Consider the following 18,854-nt stretch of genomic DNA (forward strand, 5'->3'; position numbering starts at 1 on the left):
TGTTAGTTGTGTAAGTCTGAGTGATATGAAGTTTACCTAAGATTCTCTCCTTACATACAGAGTCTCAAAAACCGTTCATAAAGGAAACCTGATACAGGTTAGAAAATTAGTAAGGAATATCATCTATAACTAGGTAAGTCTTGATATCATATATATTTATATTCATATACATATATTTATTTATTCCTATGTATGAACACAAACATGAAATATTAACAATGTATACCATCATTTAGTACTTAAATGTGATTTTTTTAAATAAGTAGAGATGATATTCTGCTATGAAATTATAAATATTTTTACTTAATAGTTTGATTATTACTGTCTTACACAAATATACACACACATTCACACATATGTTTTCTGTATTTGTATGCATGTATATAGTGCTATATTACAAAATATAAAAAATGATCCATTTATCAGTTTGTATTTGATTCTTTAAAATTTCTTCAGAAAAATCCAACAATATTTTTACAAACTAATATATTGAAAGAAATCAAATACTTGTCTTATTCCAAATATATAGATTTAATCTTACCTTTGACATGTATAGTTTTACTATATATGTGTAAAAATATATAACAAATATTTGCAATATCTAACCCTGCTTAATATTTCAATTTAATTTTAAATATATGCAAATATTTCATGTTACAAAATCATAAATCCTTACCTCAATAGTTTGATTCCTGATATCTCTTTCTACTGACATGTTAATTTAATTTTGTTTCACACATAGTCTGTGTTACTATGAAAAGATGAATGTAGCATTCTGAAGATTTACTTAATAGTAACACTATAAGATACAAGAATCTAGACGACAAATGTATTTTGATTCAGTTAGTTATGAGTTTCTCTTCTTATAATTTTAGCAATAAGGTTTAAGGGTTATGGCTTAGTGACATTTAGCACCAAGATTTAGGGATATTGCTTGCTAGTGTTCACAAGGATTTGCATTTTATCACCTATATTAAAAATTTTTTAAACCCTAAGGTAAAAGATATGCAGATATGTTATATACTTATCAAGTGTTTTAAAACCTGATTCTGCCATTTGGCATTTGTGTCACCTGATTCTTTTCCTTGCTAAATCTAGTCCATTCCTAACAAAGACTGGTTCACTGACAAGTACAATTTCCAAACTAGTTTCAAGTACTACCATCACAGGTCCATAGTAGTTGTCTTAGTCAGGGTTTCTATTCCTGCACAAACATCATGACCAAGAAGCAAATTGGGGAGGAAAGGGTTTATTCGGCTTACACTTCCATACTGCTGTTCATCACCAAAGGAAGTCAGGACTGGAACTCAAGCAGGTCAGAAAGCAGGAGCTGATGCAGAGGCCATGGAGGGATGTTCTTTACTGGCTTGTTTCCCCTGGCTTGCTCAGCCTGCTCTCTTATAGAACCAAGACTACCATCCCAGAGATGGTCCCACCCACAAGGGGCCTTTCCCCCTTGATCACTAATTGAGAAAATGACTTACAGTTGTATCTCATGGAGGCATTTCCTCAACTGAAGCTCCTTTCTCTGTAATAACTCCAGTTGTATCAAGTTGACACAAAACTAGCCAGTACAGTAGTTGAGACTAAGAATTGTACTAGCAAAACAGTTATTACTTGCTTATATCACAAATAAGGTAATGTGTATTTATTTATATTTTTTACCAAAATGAAAGAATCTGAGTTTTTTCCTTAACACAATATGCACACATTTAGCATTTCTTTTGACTATATAAATTCCAGATTTTTCAGTGCCATTTTATATTCAATACATTATTTTATAAGTTATTCATTTGATTTTTTACTATCGTATTAAGACTAACCACCTCCCCCATGCCTGCAAAAAAAAAAATAATAATCATAGGATTGTTTAGTAGTTAGAACACAACAGAAGTTTAACTAGGCTATCCAAATACAAAGGACAGACCATGTGCTTAACATAAAGATGTCTGGTAGGAGAAATTGAGAGTAGGAATCACTGATAGAGAGTTGAATTTTCACTTGAAAATAAAAACAGAAATGATAAAGAACAGAAAAAATGATATAGTAGGAACTTTATTCAGTCTCCTCATCCCGTGACTAGCTCTGTTAAGACACGATATTATAGTTAAGAGTTGACTATACTTTGAAATATAAGAGAACATTCAAGAATATTGATTTTCAAATATATGCAGCAGTGTAACCCTCAACACATAACCACACTAGCAGCAATACTGAAAGAACTGTGTTATCTCTCTCTCTCTCTCTCTCTCTCTCTCTCTCTCTCTCTCTCTCCCTCTATCTCTCTGTCATAAACGTAAATAGGTGCAGATGTATATATGTATTTATGTGTGTAACAGTGTAACAATAATAAACAACATTAAATTAGAGGTCATGAATTTGAGAGGGAGTGGGAGGCATAAGATGAACTGGAATAAGGAGAAGGGGAGGAAATGATGTTGAAACAGTGGCCATATAGGAAATTATCTATCTGTATCCCTATATCCACATGTGATATCAATACATGATATAGTTTGTGTAGCAGGACTTTTTAAGTAATAAATATTATGCTATGTTACCATTTTGCTACTTATATTTAAGTTAATAAATGTAAGGACAAATATATTTAGGAATTACATTTAATATGTTATAAAACATAGAAATATTAGAGTCAAATTAACAGGAATTCTTTTATTTTGCATGTGTTGCATGACAAGGATTAAAATTAAAATATGACTTAATTACTTGGCAAGCTTTAGGAAAACTATTTGGCACTTATAGAATTCTAATACAGTTCCAACAGTAAAATCTGAATATTAAGAGTTCAAAGGATGTAATAAGTTTACAAAGTACTCAAAGGTATTCATTTGATGATACTTAGATGAATTATGGACATGTAAATATTGAAACTAGAAGATAGCATTTTACATTTAAAGAGTGAGTAGTGGTCATTATAGTGATCCTTTTATCCTTCCAAGTTATGAGAAGGATATTGAGTCAGAAAAATATTTGAGTTTGCTATGATGATAAATTAGGTGTTTTTGAGAATTAAAAAAATATATAGTATTATATCTTAACATGTGTAGATCTCAAAAGAATACTGAAACAAGAAACTGAGGTTTATCCATTGGGCAGCCCATATAATAATACTTTTATGTAATTTCTATATCAGGCAAGAGTTGCAAAATTTGAATGTGTAATTTTTCTCTAATTTCTAAACATGTATTAGATATTTATTATATATTTCATTGTAATCTTTTCATATATATGAATATTTTAATATATTCTCTCTGTAAAACTCTAAGAGATATGCTTTTGAAGATTTTGAAGGTAGCAAGCATTGGGTAAATGCAGAATCTTTAGAGTCTCAAAAACAATATTTTGCAGTTATAGCTTGGATACAATAGCTGGTACAGAATGAAAGAACAATGACTCTGTTCAAAAACAATGAATATTGTTATGAATGTCATAAGGAAACATAAAACATTCACTTTCTCTGGAAATTACAGTAGTTGTTTCCACATAATCTTTATGATCTGAACTTGTATTACACTCACATAAAGGTAGGTAAAAGGATGAAACTAATGTTTTCTCAGAAAAATGAATGATTCTAATAATCACTTTATTGTCTTCATCCTGTGAATTACTTTTGAATCAAATTATATTTTAAAGTATATTTTCTTCCTATACAGTAATGTGCTTAAAAACAACTACAAGTGGATTTTTAGTGTTGGGGCTGCTGCCGAATGATCTGTAACACTTCTGAATTGCATATACTTGAAAATCAAAAATGACTTCCAAAAGACAATACATTGTATATCCAAATAGATCTTTGCAAAGGGAAAACCATCTTACCAACCTGAATTCAAGAAGGGTTAATTTTCCATCATCAACTTGCAACTCAGAAAATAATATCAGTATCAGAAAACCAGAAAACCGTGAGATATGTCATAACTGGATTCTCTCAATACCTAAAAATGCAGCCAAAGATTCTGAAGTGGAAATTCCTATCCCCCCTAGTCTACACAGATCCCTGACTGATTCTAAAAAGTCTTTGATTGGTTCAATCGTAGAAGAATGTGGCAAAGTTCAGATTCATTTTCCAAGTAACAACCAGGGACCACAAAAAGTCATTATTAGCGGCTCCATGGAAATAGTTGAAAAAACCAAGAAAAAGCTTCTGCAACTTGCAGAAGAGGAGCAAGCCAAAAATTATTCTGTGGCTATTCCTGTCAAGTCAAAATATCACCAATTTCTTATGAGTAAAAATGGTGGCAATCTTCAGGAAATCTGTGAGAAGACTGGGGCACGAATCATTTTTCCTACCTTTAAGAAAAAGGATCAAGAATCAGTAACTATCATAGGAACAGAAGAGGCTGTTAAAAATGTGCAAAAACAGGTAGAGGTTTTACTGAAAGATTTGGAGGATGTGGTGGAGGATAGCATATTAATAAGTCCTAAGTTCCACAATTACTTTGTCATGCAAAGGGGACAGCTTTTACGAGAAATAATTAAAGAATATGGCGGTGTGTTTATTACATTTTCTTATGTAGGAAAACAGAGTACAAAAGTCACAATAAAAGGAGCAAAAGCTTGTGTTGAAGCAGCAAAGAAACATATTCAGGGGATATTTGATCCCTTGGGATCACAAGTCACAACACAGTGTGTTGTTCCCCCCAAATTCCATCCTTTTATCATGGGACCTATATGCTCTCGAATTCAACAGATTGCAAGAGAATGTAAAGTTCAAATAAAATTTCCAGATACAGAAAAGGCAAATAGGAAGACACATCCAGAGGTTCAGGAAATGGGGAAAGAAAAGGGGGGGAAGAATATTAAAAAACCTGCTTCTACTTCTCCTAAGAAAAGTGACACCATGTCTATTTCGGGTAAAGCAGAAAATTGCAAGGAGGCTGCACAAGCTCTGGAGACTCTTGTTCCTGTCACTGCTGAAGTCCAAGTACCTTTTCACCTACATCCTTACATCATTGGCCACAAAGGAAGTGGATTGCGCAAGCTAATAAAGGACTTTGAAGTTCATATTCAAGTATCACAACCTGGGGGAAATTTTCACATCATATCAATTATGGGCCTTGAAGCAAATGTGGAACAAGCCAAAACAAAATTGCAAAATCAAGTAAAAGCCTTACAAATGGAACTAGATGATCAGCCGTTACGAAATTTCAGGAAAACATTCAGATTAGATCCCAAATATCATTCCAAGATCTTTGGTAATAAAGGCATACTTATTTCCCAGATTTGCACAGAATATGATGTCACCGTCCATTTTTCAAAGAAAGGAAACAATTCGATACAAGACCAAATTACCATTTCTGGCTCTAAAAGCAACATCCTCGGTGCCTATGATGCAATAATGAACTTGCTGCTTAAGATTGAAAAAACAGTTTCCAAGGAAATCCCACTGAACCACCATGTTTGTGCCAACATCATTGGATTTGGTGGGAAATCCGTCCAGAAAATCATGGAACAATTCCAAGTAGACATCCGTGTACCTTCAAAAGGAACCTGTAGTAATTCTAGCATCATTGTAAGTGGATCATCTTTTAATGTCCAAAAAGCAATTGAGTATATCTTAAGTCTTGAGAAACATTTCCTGTCTGTTGGAAAATCTGATCCTCCATTGGACCATCACAAAAGTGGTGGTCTTTATAATACAGCTGCAAGAACATCTAAGAGCTTTTGTAAAAGAAATACTCTTCGTAATGCAAAATCCACCACATATCCTCCACGTGTGGACAATTCTGAAGATTTTCCCAAATTGAAACATGAAACATCTCCTAAGCTTCACCCTTGGAGACCATAATAAGCAGGGTAAAACAAATAAAGGGAAATTGTCCAAACCTGATTACTTGAGAATGCTGTCAAATTTTATTATAAAACTGAAGTAGATATTGAATGCCTGGCATGTTTCTAACATCTTTCCTATTAGTATATCACTGTTTACACAGTATATAATCTTGTAGTGAAAATTAGGGGCTTGGTACATGACAAATACAGAGGTAAATGCACACAGCCATCCATTAGACTGAGCACAGGGTTTCCAATGGAGGAGGTAGAGAAAGGGCTCAAGGAGCTGAAGGGGTTTGCAGCGGCATAAGAAGAACAATAATATGAACCAACCAGTACCCCCAGAGCTCCCAGGGACTAAACCACCAACCAAAGAATATATATGGAGACACCCATGGCTCCATACTCATATGTATCAGAGGATGACATTGTGGGACATCAATGAGAGGAGAGGCCCTTGGTCTTGTGAAGGGCCCCAGTGTAGGGGAATTCCAGGACAAGGAAGTGGGAGTGGGTGCGTTATTGAGCAGGGAGAGGGAGAGGGGATAGGGGGGTTTCAGAGCGGAAATGAGGAAAGGGGATAAAATTTGAAATGTCAACAAAGAAAATATCTAATAAAAAAAAAGAAAGAAAATGAGGGGCTTGATCTGTAGTGCTTGCAAAAATGTAACAAGTTAGCTACAAGTTCTACCCCAGAGTAGACCCTGACATTTTTATACATACTCCCTTAAGAATGTCCATATATAACACAGGCTTCCTAACTTTAATGACAAATAGTATGCCATTTATCATTTTTGTTATGAAGTTTAGTAACTGTCAAAAAGAAGCTACCTCCATATCTTTACAAAGGAATAGCCCCCTTTGCTTTACAAATACACAATTTTCTCTTTATGCTTCTTCCATTTCTTCTTTGTTCTCTTTCATAATGGGAAAACTGTCTTCTTCACACATGTAATGACTTACAGCATAAAAAGAAAAACAAATTGTGGTCAGTACACTATGTGTTGATGTGCTCTTGTACTACTTGCACATCCAAAATGATATACTGGTGGTATTCCAGAGAACCACAAATGCTAAAGACTATAATATTGCATTAATTGAGTTTTCACATAATGGTGTTATATTGATGGGGTTAAGAATTATATGAATTCATTTTTAATACTTTAGACATACCCTTTAGAGATCTTTCTCTTTTGTTTTGTTTTGTTTTGTTTTTTTCGAGACGGGTTTCTCTGTGTAGACCTAGCTGTACTGGAACTCACTCTGTAGACTAGGCTGGTGTCAAACTCACAAATCTACTTGCCATGGCCTCCCAAGTGCTAATATTAAAGGCATGTGCCACCACTTCCCAGATAGAAATCTTTCTTGATAATAAATTTTGAAGCTAATAACAGAATGTTTTCATCTTGCTTCCAAGGCACTCTTAGGCCTTGTAAACTTTATATTAATTTGTGTCAATTTCATTTGGTTGTTTTCTTTCTTTCTTTCTTTCTTTCTTTCTTTCTTTCTTTCTTTCTTTCTTTCTTTCTTTCTTTCTTTCTTTCTTTCTTCCTTCCTTCCTTCCTTCCTTCCTTCCTTCCTTCCTTTCTTTCTTTCTTCTTTCTTTCTTTCTTTCTTTCTTTCTTTCTTTCTTTCTTTCTTTCTTTCTTTCTTTCTTTCCCTTCTTCATTCCTTCCTTCCTTCCTCCCTCCCTCCCTCCCTCCCTCCCTCTCTTTCTTTCTTTTTTTTTCATTTTAGTTTTTAGTTTCATCACTACCAAAGAATTGCTGCTACAAACCACAGCTGAGGTCAGATTCAAATCCACATTCTCCATTAATTTACCCATTTCATTGTGCTAATTAACCATATATTATCTCAAGAGATTTAATCCACTGATCAGTCAGTATAATGAATACATGCATACCAAACTCCAGAACAACACTACTTGAAAGTCCCAAAACTGACTCAGCTGTGTCTTATCTTGTATTTGAATTAAAGCTACATACCCTCTGTCCCACTGAGCTTTTTTCATTCATTCCCCCACAAATGGTTAATCCAAGATCATCAGCTATGAGGAAAAGATAGAGAGGTTGTTGCGTAACAGAGATGTTGATAGACTTTAGGGTATTTTATTCTTCTATAAACCTATATATGACCTTTCCAAATCATTGTTAGTGAATGCCTAGCACCACATAGAATATAAGAGATGTCTTGCTCTTCTGAGTGTTGCAGCTGGTGAGGGACATGGGCAGTTCTCCAACTCTCATGAACCCATTAGTGCCAGCTTGTCCACCCACAGATGGTGAGAGAAAAGGCAAGGTAAGAGGGAATCTCTCCATCTGTGCCATCAGCCAGCATAAAAGAGATAGGGCCAGCTTTCCCATGCTCATGTCCTCTGCGCCTCCTTTCCTGTAGCCACCCCATCTAGGGCCAACTCTACTATGCTGCCCAGGTGAGGTGCAGAGCCTGATCTTACTGCTACAGTGGGTGAGAAGCAGGGACAGCTCTTTTGCTTTCATGACCCTGTTAGGGCCAGCTCTCCCAACTACAGCTGGTGGTGAGGGTAAATAGATGAGTAGTCTTTTTCCCACTATACAGCAGACAAGAACCATCTCTTTCAGACACATGCCCTTTGAACCAGCTTACCTGAAACCCCCATATCCAGATCAGTTCTTCTGTGCTGCCCAGGTGAGGTACAGGGCCTGCTCTCCCAAGTGCTGCGGCAGGTGAGGAACAGCACCAGCTCTAATGCTTTCGTGAACCCAGGGAAACAATTTTTACCTGCCCCAGGTGATGAGGGGTGAGGGGGAAGAAAGGTTTCATGCCATTCCCAGTACTACATCATGAGAGATGAGAGGTAGGGCCAGCTCTCTCACACTTGTATTCTATGGGTGGGTGCTCAGCTCACCCCCAACTCCTTCAATGTGCAGCTCTACATCTTCTGAGCACTACAGCTGACTAGGAATTGGATCACCTCTCCTGATCTCATGCCTCCAGTGCCAGCTTTCCCATGATGCTAAGGTGAGGTGTGGATCAATTAAGCATAGCATTCAGACATCAACATATCCTTGGGCAGCAATGCAAACCATGGATGCCTGCTGAGTTTTGAAGGTGACAGACCCTTGAGGCTGCAGGGCCATAGATTAAGACTTGGCCCTCGTGGCAGCACATGCCAGGTCCCATATCCTAGGTGCTATCATGTTTCCAGGTTCTATCATCAGCTAATCTCATCAGGCATTTCCTCACTACTGTCTAGTCTCCAGTTCGTCCTCTCTTCATTGAATTCACATCCTATTGATTCTCTCTGTGTCATTTCTGCACCACTTACTGCTTTCTCTTAGGGTTCCCAAGGTCTCTGAGTGTCTAGTGTAATCTCAGGAGTGTTATGCCCTGATTGTACATTATAGTCCCCAAGCAGGGGTCATCTCGGTCAGTCTGTTCAACCAGGCCTGCATAGCATCAGACTCAATATCATCTCAATATAGCTCCTCCTCTGGACCTCATGGCACCAGTTCCGTGTTCATTTCTGGCTCACTCCTTACCTAGGCCACCTAAGTGGCCCCTTGCAAGGGTTTTCTGACTTGGGCTCATTCCTCTCCAGGATCCAGGTTTCCAGGCTGAGTTCTTCTTGTCTCCAGCTTACTCCCCACCTGAGAACACATCCTTGTCTGCTTGGCAGTGCACTGATGGTGGTCTCAGGCTAGCTCCCTGAGAAGCATCCTAGCACTATAATGGTTGTTGTCTCAGGCTAATGTTTTAAAGGAAATGTTAGGCTACTAATCATTTAGAAATCATTAGGTCAGAATACATACATAGACAACAGCCTCTTTCCTCTCTGCCTATTGATGGGTATGTGACACAGCAGCCATAACACCTCTAGGAACATGCAAGATGCTATTTTTACAAAATTAGGTATGGAGAACAATTTGGGGAGAAATGGTTTTGTAAGGTAAGACCATTCTTTTTTTTTTTTTTACATTTATATATATATATATATATTTTAAAATTTTATAAGGTATTTTCTTCATTTACATTTCAAATACTATCTCAGAAGTCCCCTATACCCCCCCCACATGCCTCAGTACAGGGGAACACCAGGGCCAAGGTCATTTCTTTTTAATTGTACAATCATTTTTTAAACATCTGCTTCAAACTCCTGTTTTTTTTTCCTTTGACTTTAGAAGTGCTGGAATGACAAGCATGTGTCACCATGACTGGCTGGTGATATGAATTTTTAATTTTCATGGGACTTAACATGTTTTCTTTATCATCAACATACATTGGTAGTAGCCTGGCCCAGTGCATATCACTTTAGAATAATATTGGTTTTGTATTACTTCCCTTAAACCATTAAGAATTATAGACACATAGTTTTAGTTGTATCATAAAATGCTTAGACAGTGTATTAGTTAGGGCTTTACTGCTGTGAAGAGACACCATGACCAAGGCAAGTCTTATAAAAAACAACATTTAATTGGGGCTCATTTACAGGTTCAGAGGTTCAGTCCATTATCATCAAGGTGGGAGCATGGCAGTATCCAGGCAGGCATGGCAAAGGAGGAGCTGAGAGCTCTATGTCTTCATCCAAAGGCTGCTAGTGGAAGACTGACTTACAGGCAACTAGGGTGAGGATCTTATACCCATACCCAGAGAGACACACCCATTCCAACCAGGTCACACCTATTCCAACAAGTCCACACTTTCAGATGATGCCACTCCCTGGACCAAGGATATACAAACCATCTCATTCCACTCCCTGGTCCCCATAGACTTGTTCAAAAACATGAGTCTATGGGGGCCATACTTAAACATAGCATAATGCAAAATGCATTTAGTCCATCTTTCAAAGTCCTCATAGTCTATAGCAGTTGCAACAATGTTAAAAGTCCAAAGTTCAAGGTCTCTTCTGAGATTCATTCAACTTAATTAACTGTAATCCCCAAAGCAAGGCAGGAAACCTGCTGAGCAAACTCCAAACTCTGCATCTCCATGGCTGATGTCAAAGCGGTCTTCAGATCTCCACTCCTTTTTCATCTTTGTTGACTGCAACAAACTGCTTTCTCCTGGGATGGTTCAACTCCCTGTTAGCAGGTTTCCTTAGCATGTATCCCATGGCTCTGGCATCTTTAACATCTTTGAGTCTCCAAGGCAATTTCAATGTTACAGCTTCTTGTTTCAGTGTCTGGGATTCCACTTGATCTTTTGGATTCCTCCTAAGGGCTGGCATCACTTCTCCAACTCTGCCCTCTGTAGCACTCTAATCTCAGATTGATCCACTCCACTATGGCTGCTGTTCTTGGTGATCATCCCATGGTACTAACATCTCCAATACACTGGGGTATTCCACTTCAACTAGGCTTCACCAATTGCCTCCTTTGCATGACCCCTTCAGTCCTGGGCCATCAACTGCAGCTGAGGCTACACCTTCTCCCTGGACCTCCATGACCTTTCACAGTGCCAAGCCTCAGCTGTTGTTCATGACACCTTCATGCTTTCAAAACCAGTACCACCTGGGTGATTCTTACACATTACCAAGTACAGCTGCAGCAAGAGGTACAACCTTGGCTATCTCTGGAACACAGCTTCTTTGTGCTCCCAGAAAACAATTCCCATAAGATTTCACCTCAGTGATGCTGGTCTCTTCTTAATCATGCTAATTTCTTAGCTCCAGCTGACCAGCTTCAATTGTCCCAGTAGTTCCTTCCATTCTTAACTCTAGAGCCAGAGTCACATGGCTGAAGCTGCGGAGTTCTGCTGCTTGCAGGAACTAGAACATGGCCTGCTTGTATTATTACACAGTCACTGGCTTTCTGTTTTCCAAATCCTTCACTGCCCAAGCTTGGCTATTCTGGATCTTGCTCTGTACATTGACCTTGAATGCAGAGATCAGCATGCCTGTCTCCTGAGATTAAAGGTGTGTGTCACTATACCTGGATTTAATTTAGCTGGGTAGGATCTTGCCCCAAGGTCCCACTCCCTTAATCTGTTATCTCCTAGAACACAGGATTTTGCTCCATTTCAATTCCTGGAAAGCCTTTAATACTCGGACCATATATTTTATATTTTGCCTTTCTAAGCTTGCTATGCTTGTTCAAACTTCTCTTTGTGAGACTTAACCAGAGAAGAGTCTCTGCTGGGCTTTTTTGAAACTTCCTTTGTCAATGCAGTTAATTCAATTAATCCAAGTATTTTCACATAAGCCTCAGGCAGACTTTTCAGACAAGGGCAAAATGTAACCACATTCTTCACCAAAATACCACAAAAGTAGTCTTTATGCCACATACTGAAATTCTTCTCTTTTGAAATCTCTTGGGCCAGGTCAACACAGTTAAAATTACTCCCAGCAACAAAGTCTTCCATATTCCTACTAGGATGACCCATTAAGCCCCATTTAAAGCATTCCACTGAGTTCCAATCCAAAGTCCAAAAATCCACATTCTTTCAAATAAAAGCATGGTCAGGCCTATCACAGCAATACCCCACTCCCTTTACCAACTTCTGTTTTAGTTAAGGTTTTACTGCTGTGAAGAGACACTATGACCAAGGCAAGTTTTATAAAAAACATTTAATTGGGGATTGCTTACAGGTTCAGAGGTTCAGTCCATTATCATCAAGGTGGGAGCATGGCAGTATCCAGGCAGGCATGGTGCAGGAGGAGCTGAGAGTTCTATGTCTTCATCCAAAGGCTGCCAGTGGAAGACTGACTTACAGGCAACTAGGGTGTGGATTTTATACCCACACCCAGAGTGACACACCCATTCCAACCAGATCACACATATTGCAACAAGGCCATACCTTCAGATGATGCCACTCCCTGGTCCAAGGGTATACAAACCATCACAGCCAGTATTCTTTTAGTAATTCTGAGATCATTTAGGGAAAGTTATGATGAATGTATGAGATATTTTTGTTTGACTTCAATATAATTCTCATTAACAAATGCTTAGAATTCGTGCCCCTATACGGAGTATAAATTGTTCAAGTTGAACTTGTTAAATACAAAATTCTCCACATTAATATATAATTTGAGGTTATTGTTAAGCAATAGTTTTTCAAACAAACTATTACAGAAAATATATGGCACAGGATGGAATATCAATTTATATTATAATTTTATCAACATAATAGCAATAAAAAATTTCAAAAATTAAAAAATGACTAAAAGTTGAAAAATAAACCTATATCAATTGAAATATTCCAAAGACAAACTAAAATGCAAGGAAAGGACAAAATTTTCAAATTTACAATAAAAAAAAATGGGGGGGGGCTCAGTGATTAAGAGCAATTGCTTATCTACTGATAACTGGGATTTGGTTCTCAGTACCAGCATGACAATGCACAAGGACCCATAGTTTCAGTTCATGAGCATCCGATGCCCTCTTTCTGCAGGTAGTGCCCATACACATATATTCTGGCAAAACACTCATACACAAAAAAAATAAACTTTAAAAAAATAAACAGCAACAATAAATCCAAATTCAAGTCCTAAGATTTTGTAAGTCAAATGTCTAAATTTTCTATCATAAGCTGTAGAGTAATAGATAGCTTCGAATCATTTGTACTCACAGGTATATCAAATTAATACCTGTTTAATGGTCAAGGCCCGTGAAAATTTTTTTTCTGGTTAGACTTTAATTTACTAGAAAAGTGAGAACCAGTCACATTATAAAGACAAAAGAATCAAAAGCATACTAAGCAAAGAACATGTCTCAGTCACTTTACTATAAAGCCTTAAAATGAGTCCCCAGGGCCTGTCCATCCTCAAACACCCAGTTCTAAAGCTTTATAGTTTGGCTCCTAATTCTACAGCTCAGCACAAAGAGGAAATCAAGTATATTTCTCTTCCACAGAGAGCAAGTAAGATAGGGCTAATTATATTTCATAATGATGTTTAGTAGAGGAAACAGCTACAATACCATGTTAGAGTACCATAATCAGAATTTAGAATTGTGATAGAGCATAAATACAGGTAATCATATCATAGGCAATATGGTGTAGTTAAAAGGGGAAAATAAAGAGAGGGGGGCAGGAAAGGATGGAGGGAAGAAAGGAAGTAGGAAGGGAATCAGAGAGAAAGAGAGATACTTACTGGACTTTTAAGATGGGAATGTTTGTTCTCTTACATACCTATTATCTTTCGGTTTGGTCTTTTCATTGTGTTTTGGATTTCATGGATGGTGTGTTAGGAGCCTTTTGCTTTTTGCATTTTCTTTGACTGCTGTGTCAATGTTTTTTATGGTATCTTCTGCACCTGAGATTCTCTCTTCTATATTTTTTTTTATTCTGATGGTGATGCTTGCATCTATGATTCCTGATCTCTTTCCTAGGTTTTCTATCTCTAGGATTATCTCCCTTTGTGATTTTTTATTGTTTCTATTTCCAGTTTTAGATTCTGGGTGGTTTTGTCCAATTACTTTACCTGTTTGCTTGCGTTTTCCTGTAATTCCTTAAGGGATTCTTGCAGGGCCACGGCTGTTGGGGAAAGATTGGAGTGGGAGAGAACCTGAGTCCTGGCAGAGTTCTGGTGATCTGGGCTGGCAGATGCGGGAGGACTGCACACACTTTCCATGAGGCCTCAGATGTGTTAAACCACTGACCCCACACAGTGGGTGGTGGACAAGGGGTAGCCCCAGGTACCAGGTTCTCAGCTTTCAGCATCCCAAGCTGGATATGGCAGAGAAGCTGAGAACAGAATAGGATCCCAGGGCTGGCACTCAGAGACATGATTAAATGCCTTCTGTCCCATGTACATGGAAATTACCACCCACTGGGTCCCACCTAGGTTCAAGAACTAAGCTTGATTGGAGACCAGGCTATCTGTGCATAGCCCATTGCCCCACAGATTTTTGTGTTTCGTCTTTAAGGGTTTCTATCTGTTTACCTGTGTTCTCCTATATTTCTTTAAGGGAATTAACTATGTCCTTCTTAAAGTCCTCTATCATCATCATCATGAGATGTGATTGTAGATCACATTCCTGCTTTTCCAGTATGATGGTGTATCCAGGACTTACTATGGTGGGAGAATTGGATTCTGATGATGCCAAGTAACCTTGATTTCTGTTGCTTGTGTTCTTACTCTTGCCTCTTGCCATGTGGTTATCTCTAGTTCTACCTGCCCTTGCTGTTTCTGACTGTAGGCTGTCCCTCCTGTGATAATGGTTGTGTCAGAACTCTTCAGAGTCCAGCTTTATCTGTGATGCTGTGATTCTGGGATCCTGTGAGCCTGAAATCCTGGGTGTGTCAGAGCTCCTGAGAGTTAAGCTGACTCTGGCATCCTGAAATCCTGGTGTGACCACACTCCTGGGATCCCGGGATCCTGGGATTCTGGGATCCTGGGTGTGTTAGAGTACCTGCAATCCTAGGCATGTTTGAGCACCTGAGATTCAAGCTTCTTCTGGGTGTTGTGGGACTCATTACAGAGCTAGCTCCCAAGGTCTGCTCAGGGCACTGCCTCAGACCAGAGGGAACCAGTGCCACTAGCTGGATGGGGGCTCCTGTGTCCCTGGATCTTGCTGGACTCAGTTACTCCTGGTGTTGGGGCAGATGTTGTGACCTCCTCACCTATAATGTTGGGAGTCTTAGAGTCTGGGAATCGAGCTTCCTCTGCGTGTTGTAGGACTGTGCAGTGTCCAAAGTCTACTCAGGGAACAGCCTCAGACCAGAGGCAGTTTTAAATTAAGGAATAGTAAAATTGATAACATGTCCAGCTCATGGAGGAGGCCTTATGAAGAAAGTACCCTCATATAATTACCAAGAAAACAAGTAAATTTTACTTCTCTGATTAGGCAAGGTGTGCCAAGAATTACTACACAACACAATTTGTTCTGGTTTAGCGTAGTTGACAAGGAGCATTGGTGAAATATGTACTAAATATACTAAATATATTTATATTAAATATACGATCTTTATTTTTCAACTTTGGAGAGGGAAAATCATGCTTCCAACATCCTACCATACACCTGCCACACTGACCATTCCTGCTATCACTGAGATCTGTATTCTTTAATCTTCATAACCAGGGTGTAAATTGCTTAGCTAGGTTCTTGAACATGGCTTGAATTCTGGTAGAGAAATAATGGCAAATACATAGTCTATGATCTAGCACAGAGTTTAATGTTTCCCCCTGGTAGACATGCATGACACATAAGCTTTCTAATGAATGTTATGTTTCCCCCTGGTAGACATGCATGACACATAAGCTTTCTAATGAATGTTATATAGAAGCCTGTTGCACCCACCTCGGCTGGCAAGGAAGACACAACACAGTCGGATTCTTCTCAACAGCCTTTATTTCAGGAACGCCTCGATGCTGCTATGGGGACACCAGGAACCCAGGGAGGCCTGCTTATATGCACTACAACACATGGAAAGGCTTTGTGTCCTCCTGGGATAGGTTAAACCGCTGTCACCTAATTAGCATGTACCTGCTCGGGAGGGGTTGGCGCCAGACTTGGGCTTATACCTTCTCAGTGGTATTGTTTATGACAACGGCACACCAGAAACTGGTGCCATCTTAGAGTTGGCTTCCTACATCTCCCCCTTTTTTGTTTAATAATATGATGCTGGACTAGGTTTGGGCAAATCTGTCCATCGGCCACGGCTCCTGTCTTAGGTTGATCCTCTAGTGTCACAGCCTTACCCGTCATAGGGTTGCCCTATAGCCTCCAGGCCCCATGTCTTAGGTTAGTCTGTGCACAAGGAAAGTTGCCCATCTCTGGATACTGTGGATCTGTGTGACTACAACTGCCAATTGACCTAGGGCAAACTCTTAATTTTTCAGAGTCCAGCCAAATATTGGGAGGTGTGCCATCTTCGACAGCAATCATGGCCTGATATACCACAGCCTTGTATCTGGCATGATCTCTCTTAAGGCAACATATGAGTCAAAGGCAGAATCCACATCCCAGGAGGACCACCAATCCCCAGGCTAAAATGCCATCCCACTCCTTATAAAAGGAAAAAAGCATTGGTGATCCAAGTGGTGAAGTCTCCGAGGGTGACAGGGTCCATTCTAGTGCTATTAAGAGCAGCTATTTGCAGCAGCAGTCGGTGTGATAGTTGTTCAGCTTCCAGGGACCAGCTTCCCTTCAGGTAATTTGAAATTTCTCAGCTCTGTCGAGAAGACTGTGAAAAGTTAGCTTGCAGAGGGGTAATACACAAACCTCTAAGGGAGGAAACAAAAGATAGCTGGATCATATAATATAAATCCTCAACCTGTCCCTGAAACAAGTCTATCCTTTGATTAGCTAACAGAATGCCAGATGCCAAATGTGTATCCCTAATAGGATCAAGCCAATTAGCTACTGTGGCTCTGCATAGCCAAAAACAGGGCAGGGAGGAATTCACAACAGAGAAACACAAAGTATGCAACAAGGAAAAATTAGTGGCAGCATAACGTTAGTGCCCTTCCCCATTGGGTACTAGGCAGGGAACATCTCGCAAACAGGAAGTGGAAAAGAAGGTTGGCAAAACAGTGGATTTACTATGAACTGGCATAGGTACTGGCCAGGATCTGGCAACAGCCCATAAATTGAGCGAATCAACCCGGGATACCATTCCCAGCATCATCAGGATCCATAGTTTCATCTTCAGGGGGGGACAGAAGTTGTAGGCAGCTTTCGCGTCAATGGCTCTATGATCTAGCACAGAGTTTAATGTTTCCCCCTGGTAGACATGCATGACACATAAGCTTTCTAATGAATGTTATGTTTCCCCAAAATTCCCCAACATGGCCCATTTAGACCTTTTCAGGTGCAATAAACAATTGTTTATTTTCAAGCTCCTTTACTACTTTAATATAGGCCTTTTCTAGGATCTCTTTATTCTTAGCTGAAAGGAGGATGTCATCCATATAATGCACTATTCTTAATTTGGGAAACAGATCACGTACAGGTTGCAAAACCTGTCCTATGTAGAATTGACACATAGTAGGACTATTGGCCATGCCTTGGTGTAGGACCACCCATTGATAGCGTTTATTGGGTTTCTCATTATTCATAGAGAGCACAGTAAAAGCAAAGTGTACACTATCTTTTGAAGCAAGAGGGATAGAGAAAAAACAATCTTTAATATCAATAATGATAATAGGACACTCAGCGGGTATGCTAGAAAGTAAGGGTAAACCCCTCTGGACTGGGCCCATTATTTGCATCTGAGTATTAATGGCTCTTAGATAATGTAACAGCCACCATTTGCCTGATTTTTTTCTTAATAACAATTTTAGGTGTATTCCATGATGATTGAGAAGGCTTGATATGTCCCAGTTGTAACTGTTCATTCACCAATTCTGTAGCAGCTAGTAATTTCTCAGAGGATAGGGGCCATTGAGGAACCCATACAGGTTCCTCTATTTTACATGTGATGGGTATACTTTCCCCAACAGCCCCTATGAAAAACCCAGCCCTTTTCTATCTTGTTTATTTTTTGTAGATATCGAATCAATACATTCTTGTAGGTGTTTCCCTAACCCTTTTCCGGGAACGTATCCCATTCCTGTCATCATATCTCTAGCTTGTAGGGAATACTCGTTAGTTAATCTCATATCCATGTTTGTTAGAACATCTCTGCCACACAATATCAGTGGAATATCTACTATATAAGGAGTAAACTTTCCTGATCTTCCCTCCGAATCGCTCCAGGTTAATTCTCTCGACCTTACTAGGGGGCTCTTTCATAGCCTAGACCTCGTAGGCTTTGAGATGATGTTTCAGTGGGTCATTTGGATGGCCAGAAATGGGTAGAAATGATACTGTGATCTGCTCCAGTATCTAATAGCCCCAGAAATGATCGCCCTTCCACGGATTATGTTAGCATTGGCCAATTACCTAGTTCCACTGAAAGGAAAGCAAACCGGGAGCCCGTAGATCCTAGGCCCTTATCCCTTCTGGTTCTATCATGCTGGAAAACATTTGTTCAAGCTAGGTAGAAGAATCAACTGAGCGATTCTGTTTCCAGGAGAAATAGCCGAGATCCCTCAAGGAGAGACTACCAATATCTTTACTACACCTGTATAATAGGGATCAATAACCCCAGGCATAATCTGTAGCCCTTTCAGCGCCCAGGAAGAGCGCCCTAACAATAATCCAACT

The 18,854-nt window shown here is 39.0% G+C and overlaps 2 pseudogenes; one reads left to right on the plus strand and one right to left on the minus strand.

Annotated features, from left to right (window-relative positions):
- The first annotated feature begins 3,712 nt into the window (after positions 1 to 3,712).
- Positions 3,713 to 5,816, plus strand: LOC110287193 (vigilin pseudogene; annotated as a pseudogene).
- A 3,714-nt stretch (positions 5,817 to 9,530) lies between these two features.
- Positions 9,531 to 9,653, minus strand: LOC115030204 (small nucleolar RNA SNORA17; annotated as a pseudogene).
- Positions 9,654 to 18,854: the final 9,201 nt, after the last annotated feature.

The sequence above is a fragment of the Mus caroli genome, unplaced genomic scaffold (genome assembly GCF_978045245.1).
Source record: "Mus caroli unplaced genomic scaffold, Mus_caroli_1 scaffold_5, whole genome shotgun sequence".
In the NCBI taxonomy this organism is placed as follows: Eukaryota; Metazoa; Chordata; class Mammalia; order Rodentia; family Muridae; genus Mus; species Mus caroli.